The sequence below is a fragment of the Trichechus manatus genome, unplaced genomic scaffold, assembly GCF_000243295.1.
Source record: "Trichechus manatus latirostris isolate Lorelei unplaced genomic scaffold, TriManLat1.0 scaffold00038, whole genome shotgun sequence".
Classification (NCBI taxonomy): Eukaryota; Metazoa; Chordata; class Mammalia; order Sirenia; family Trichechidae; genus Trichechus; species Trichechus manatus.
In genome coordinates, this window is record NW_004443974.1 from 4,989,485 (window position 1) to 4,996,322 (window position 6,838).

General features: G+C 40.6%; 1 protein-coding gene across 1 annotated transcript in view; it reads right to left on the reverse strand.

Moving 5' to 3' along the window:
* Positions 1-6,619, reverse strand: part of RAB14 (RAB14, member RAS oncogene family) — a 27,154-nt gene extending 20,535 nt beyond the window's left edge. The window contains exon 1 of the mRNA XM_004375618.2: positions 6,310-6,619. The gene's annotated coding sequence lies outside the window, so the exon portion shown is untranslated. The remainder of the gene's footprint in view (positions 1-6,309) is intronic.
* Positions 6,620-6,838: the final 219 nt, after the last annotated feature.

Here is a 6,838-nt window from a genome sequence, read left to right on the forward strand (position 1 = left end):
GGGTTGTTAACCAATGTCATAAAACAACATGTGTACTACTGTTTCATGAGAAACTATTTGTTCTGTAAGCCTTCACCTGAAGTACAAGAAAATATAAAAAAATATAAAAAATTTGATAGGGAAAAAAAAAAAATCACAAATCAGAAAATAAACTCTAAAAGCAGAGTAAAAGGAAACTACTCAGAACTTACTAATTTCAGTAGGAAAGGAAGGCAGAAAGTATGGATCACTGTAGCCAACAACACACACAATAGGTCTCCCCTTTCTTATTCTAAAGTAAGATACTTTAAAAAAAATGTTGCCAGCAAGTCAGTTCTGACTCATGGTGAACCCATGTGTTGCAAAGTAGAACTGTGTTCTGTAGGGTTTTCAAGGCTATAACCTTTCAGAAGATCTCCAGGCCTTTCTTCCTAGGTGTCTCTGGGGGAGTTCAAACAGGCAATCTTTTAGTTAGTAGTCGAGTGCTTAACCGTTTGTGCCACCTAGGATTCCTAAAATAAGAGACTCCAACCACTGCCATCAAGTTGATTCCGACTCATAGTGACCCTATAGGACTAGGTTTAAAGACACTTTAGTTTATTGATATTTTCCATTAAAATTATGCTATGTATTTGCAGTAGATCTGTCTTTAAGCAGCCCCTTTTAAATATTAACTATGCTTAATATTGCTTTAACAAAGGATTTCTCAACCTTATCTCTTGAATATGAAACATAACACTGTTAAGGTCTGGAATATATTTTACCTAGCTTTGGAAAGGAAGAAAAGATTTTCCCCCTATTACTTAAGGGTATTTTTGTTTTGAGAACTCAAACAGCACAGTAATAGGACGGGAGTCCAAAAAAAGGCAAGAAATGTTGGTCTAATTCAAACACTCTGAAAACATGAACCACTCAGCATTACAATCTCCACTAATTAAAAATCCTTGGTATTATTCTATAACTTGTGCACAACTACTAGCAAGATTAAAATGCACTTCATTCCATGCTTTACAAAAAGTATTTGAATAAATAAAGTTTACATGCAGATGTTTTCTTTTAATGCCTTTGACTTCCATAAGGGGGAAAAAAAAAGAGTACTACACTCAGACAACAGGAATCACCAAACACATGATGAACAACTTGTAAACTAATAACAAACACAATTATTATAGTTACCATTTATAACTGGGCACTTAACAAATGCCAGACAATGTGCTAAATGTTTCATTCGATCCTTACTCCCATTGCTGTTGAGTTGATTCCAACTCAAAGCGACCCTATAGGATAGAGTAGAACTGCCCCATAGGGTTTCCAAAGCTGTAATCTTTACAGAAAAGGAGACCTGGTGGCACAATGGTTAAGCGCTTGACTGCTAACTGAAAGGTTGGCAGTTCCAACCCACCAGCCACTCCACAGGAGAAAAATGTGGCAGTCTGCTTCCACAAAGATTTACAGCCTTGGAAACCCTATGGGACAGTTCTACTCTGTCCTATTGGGTTGCTATGAGTCGGAATCAACTCGACAGCAACGACTTTAATCTTTACAGAAGCAGACTGTAACATTCTCAGCAGCTAGTGGGCTCAAGCCACCAACCTTTTGGTTAGTAGCCAAGCACATAACCATTATGCCACCAGGGCTCCTTTTAATCCTTACTGCTACCCTTGTAAGACAGCTACTATTATCCTCATTTTACAGACGAGGAAAGATACTCAACAGATAAGTAAACACGCCTAGGTCACACAGCTAAGCGGCAAAGTCTGTGCTGAACCTACAACTGTTCTGACTGCAGAGAACCACTACAACATCCGGCCTCCTCCACGTGGCTATGAGTTGTACCATGAAGCCCTGCAGTGGTGCTTTGGGACACAAATCTTTCTCAGTTCACTCACTTGGTTCTAATTTAATATTCTGAATAAGCATTATTAATAATTACACTCAGGGGATGCATTGTGATTGGAACATATAGAGATAAATAACAGTAGTAATAATTTATACTATGTCTACTTACAAAAAAGTTTAAGATAAATATTTGTTGAGAGAAAACCATACGATGATACTATATTACTCTTGCCTATATTATCATATATAATTCTTACTTAACTCTCACAATTCTTCAGCCTCATTATCATGAGGTTTGAAGAAATCACTAATTTGGCCAGTGTTACAAAGTTAATAAATAGGAGAGCTGGAGCTTAAACTCAGGTCTGATTCCAAACACCAGAATTATCCCTACCTAACCTAGCTTATTAAAAGACATACAGAAATAGACTAATGAAATAACAGCAAAAACCAAAATCAAAGAAAGAGAAGAATTATACTAAAAATTTAACAATATCACTATCAGTGCATATAAAATTTACCTTCAACCTTCCTAGCTGTCAAGAGAAATGTTTACTGAATGCATATTAAACACTAATAACTGCTGTGCTGTGTATTCAAGTGGCCCCTTAATTTTTAAATTAACTACGCTTAATATTGCTTTACAAAGGATGTCTCAACCTCATCTCTTGATGAAACACACCATTTAAGGTGAGGAATATATTTTCAAATGAGGTGTGCCATTGTATAAAATTCTGCAACATGCTTTTCTGCACTTAACAAAACTATGGACATATTTCCAGGATAATACAGACCTAAACGGTTACTAAATGCATATTAAACAGTAATTATTGTGCAAAAAATAAAACAGCATGATCTCCATTTACTGAATCAGACACTGTCTTAGTAAGATTATATGAACACATAAATGACTAGTTTTGAAATGTGCAAGCACAGATATGATGACAGATATTTTCATATACATTGCTTGTGGGAGTCTAAATTGCCACAACATTTTGGAAAGTATATTTTAAAAATAATCCAAATAACTCTTTGGCCCAGAAATCCACTTAGAAGCATTCTACAGAAAGTTCCAGTACATAAGGTACAAGTGAATTTAATGCAATACTTTTACAGCAAAAAAACTAGAAACAATCTAAACTCCCATAAACAGGGAAATGACTGAATAAGTATATCTGTACTATGAAATATGCATCCAGTTTTTAAAAATTTAGATCTACAAGCATTAAACAGGAAGTATGATTTTGTTAAGTGAAAAAAAGTATGTTGCAGTTTTATGCAATAGCATATATCATTGTTAAGCATATACACACACACTCAACTCTATATGCATATTGTATGGAAGGATACACAACAAATTGTTTAAAATGAATACATGGGAAGAGAGTAGCAAAAGGGAAGGGGGAAATTACTAACTTTCTTTATACATCTCTGCGCTGACTAATTATAATAAAACTGCCCCATAGGGTTTTTCCAAGGCTCTAAATCTTTGCAGAACCAGGCTGGCACATCTTCCTCCTGTGGAGTGGCTCGTGGGTTTGAACTGCTGACCTTTCAGTTAGCAGCCAAGCGCTTAACCACTGTGCCACCAGGGCTCCTTCAATGATAATAAGCATGTACTATATTCACTTGATAATATTTTTTAAAATTTAAGAAAACACCTACTCATAACATTTCCAACATTATTTCCACATTTACTAATAATATGGAGAACATCCTACGAAGTCAATCAAATGATCAACTTGAAAAAAAGAAATAGTATATTTTCAGTTTTTTTATAGTTTAGCTCTTTACTTATGCACTATGCCTAATGCTTTCACAACTATTATACAGCTATTTTACTCTACTCCTTAGAACATATGATGTTACTGTTCTGAACATACGATATTTACATAACAGACTCAAGATGTAAAAGGGAAAAAAAGCAACTCATTAAATATTCCTAGTGACTTAAATTCTTATCCTCATTATTTAAATTAGTAAGGTTTTTTTTCACATGCAAGACATTTTGTTAAAAACACCAAAGCCAAGATGGATTGCTTTTGTGAGTCTAATATAAAAATATTTGAGTATCTAATAAACACAAAACATTCTGCTAAACCTTAACAATATAGTAATGAACAAAAAGACAACACTGTCCCTGTCTTCATGGAGCTCAAGAATAGAATGCACTTTGATTTGCTTGCAGGCCCAGTAAAGTGGAATGCTACTTGATTTATCAGTTAGGTGGACACAAAACTTCTGCAGTTAATTTCCTAATCTAATCTAATCAAAAGGAGCACTCAATTTCCCTTCCTCAACAGCAGTGCAACCTCTGAAAATAACCCACCTACTTCTGAGATTCACTTTAAAAAAAAATCTTTTGATAAGACATTTAATGTCATACTTTTATATAAGTTAATACTGTGAATAAGGAAATAAATAACTGGATTCCTTAATGTACCAAGAGAAAGAAAAAATCTTCCAGCTAATTATGATGTTATGCTATGAGTAGGAAATAAAGTACTCCAATACTGCACCTCTGTTCATAGAAGGAAAGTACTTTAAAAAAAACTGCACTGACTACTAGAGTTAAAAGGATTACACAGTAACAGTAAAAAAATTACTAATGAAATAGTATATCTGAGATGTGCTTCAAAATAACTTCAGGGAGAGTGGGGAGCAGGTGTATATAGATGAAACAAGACTGAGCACAACTGACACTGGCTGATGGGTATACATGAAAGCTCACTGTACTATTATACTTTCTACATGTTTAAAATTTTCTAGAATAAAAAGTTTTTAAAAAGTGAACAATCTCTGATACCTCTATTTATAAATCACTGTCTGCAGCCAAGCCTGGCATTTTTAATCACATAAGAATATTTCAAGCTTTCTAAAAAAAGGGAACATCTCTCACCAGTGTTAACACAGTATTTTATTTGCTTTACCAAAAAGTTGCCTCCAACAGTAGAATATCTTACTAAGACTATACTAAGAAATTTGATACTGATAAAATTCAGTTGTAAGAGCACTCCAAATTCTGCTGCACAGTATACAACAAATATAAAGTTTAACATGAAATACAAAGAGTAAACACTTTTAACAATGTAGCGCTTCATCTCCTCAAGTGATGACCAAGTAAAAGGGCCTAAGCAGAACTTGGAAGCAAAATCTTGGAAAAGCTGGGAGGCTAGAGGGGTGGAAAATTGGATGTATTCTGCTAGGTCAAGATTGTCCTCAACAACCACATCTTAATAAAACGTAGTTGTGGTGTAGCAATGAAACGAGCAACAAACTTTGCAAGAGTTCAAATCTAGACTCTGACACTTGCTGTGGGACCACCAGGAAAGCACTTGCCCTCTTATAACCTCAATTTTATATAAAATGTAAATCCTGCCAACTCTCCCCTGAGGCTGTAAGAATGAGGACTGACAGTGCCGTGGCTGACATCATGGACTCTGAGCTACAAAGTGGTAATAAACTATCTGAATACCGGAAAAAAGGGATTAAATTGTAGCTGCATTTTAAATGGTCATGCTTTTCACCTTGGCCTAACTTTTAAGTGTAATACAGAAAACACCAGCCAGAGTGGGAAGAGGCCAGTTTGTTCGGAGGGACCATCATTAATCAGCCATACAGCAACTTCAAGCCTCAATTTTCCCACTTGTAAAGTGGGGAAAACTCAATTTAACCTCCAAGGGCTATGAAGGCTCAAACAAAAGTGTGAAGACACCTAGAACCGTGCCTGGCACACAGTAGGGTGCCAACCCTCCAAACGTGCTTGTTTCTTCCTCTTTTCTTAAATTCCATAAATGCCAAAACTTTTTTATTTCTTGATGCCACTCTGGGCTCATGTTTTTACAGGATGTCATCGGCCTTATAGGGACTCACCCAATAATGATCTCTTAAGTTACCTAACCTCTCAGACTCACTGTGAGCAAGCACAGCCCCACAGACCTCTTCCCTAGCCCGAGTCCCGAGACAGTCTACCCACATCAACAAGGACACCGGAGCCACTCCAAGATGCCTTTTGAACTCAGGGCCGGCTAAAGTCTATAGAATGGGGAATGCCACGTTTGGGACTTGTGGGTTGGAAGGCGCGCGACACGGGTGGAAAAACACCGGGGGATGGTCTGCAGCCTCGGCGACTGGCACCAAGGAGAGAGGCCTGCAGGAGATGCGATTTTGCCCAGACTGGCCGACGAGGCGGGGAAGGCGAGGCCGGAACACACCCTTCCCGCGCGCCTCGAAGGTCTCCGCTGGGGTGGAGAGGCGAAGGAGGCTCTGGCAGGGGCAGCGCTGGGGGCACCTTCCGCCCCCACACGGGAGTCCAGTCAGGCCGCGGCGACCACCGCCGACCGCCGACCCCAGGCTCGCCGCGGCCTGACAGGGCCTGCCCCTACGGCTCCGCCCGCCTGCACCCCGGCTCACCATCGTCCCCGTCCCCGCCCCTCGGAAGAACCGAGCGGAGGCCCCAGCTAGACGGCCACAGCAGAAGGTCTGCGTTACCTGGGGGGTTGCTGGTGGCTGGGCAGCTTTCCGGGCGGGAGGGGGGCGTCAGGACGAGGAAGAGGAATGCAGACGCAGAGAGAGAGGAGGCAGGGGCGGTCGGCCGAGGCCCCGCGGGTACGCGGGCTGGCCGAGGAGATGTAGACCCGGTGGCTGCAGTAGCGGTGGCGGTAGCAACTGCTCCTGAGGCTCCCTCAGGATCTTCCTCGGGCTGGCCCAAGATGGCGGCGCTCCCTGCACAGGGTTTCCTGTCACCCTCGCAATGGGCCGGACCACAAAAGAAGGGGGGAGAAGGATGCGCGCGCAGGTGGCGGAGCCCGGAAGAAGGTGGCCGAGGCTCGGCCTACTAGCCACGCCCCTTCCTTAGTCCTCCGCTTTGGACTCGTCGCGTCGCCGCGGAGGCGCAACGAGCTCGCCCTCGTGCCTGAAGGGGCGGAGAAAAGCGCTTATACGCAACCGCGGTCGCGTATACTCGTCTCCTGGAGAAGTTACTGCGCAGGTTCGCGTAGAACCTGCTGAGGTCCGTCGG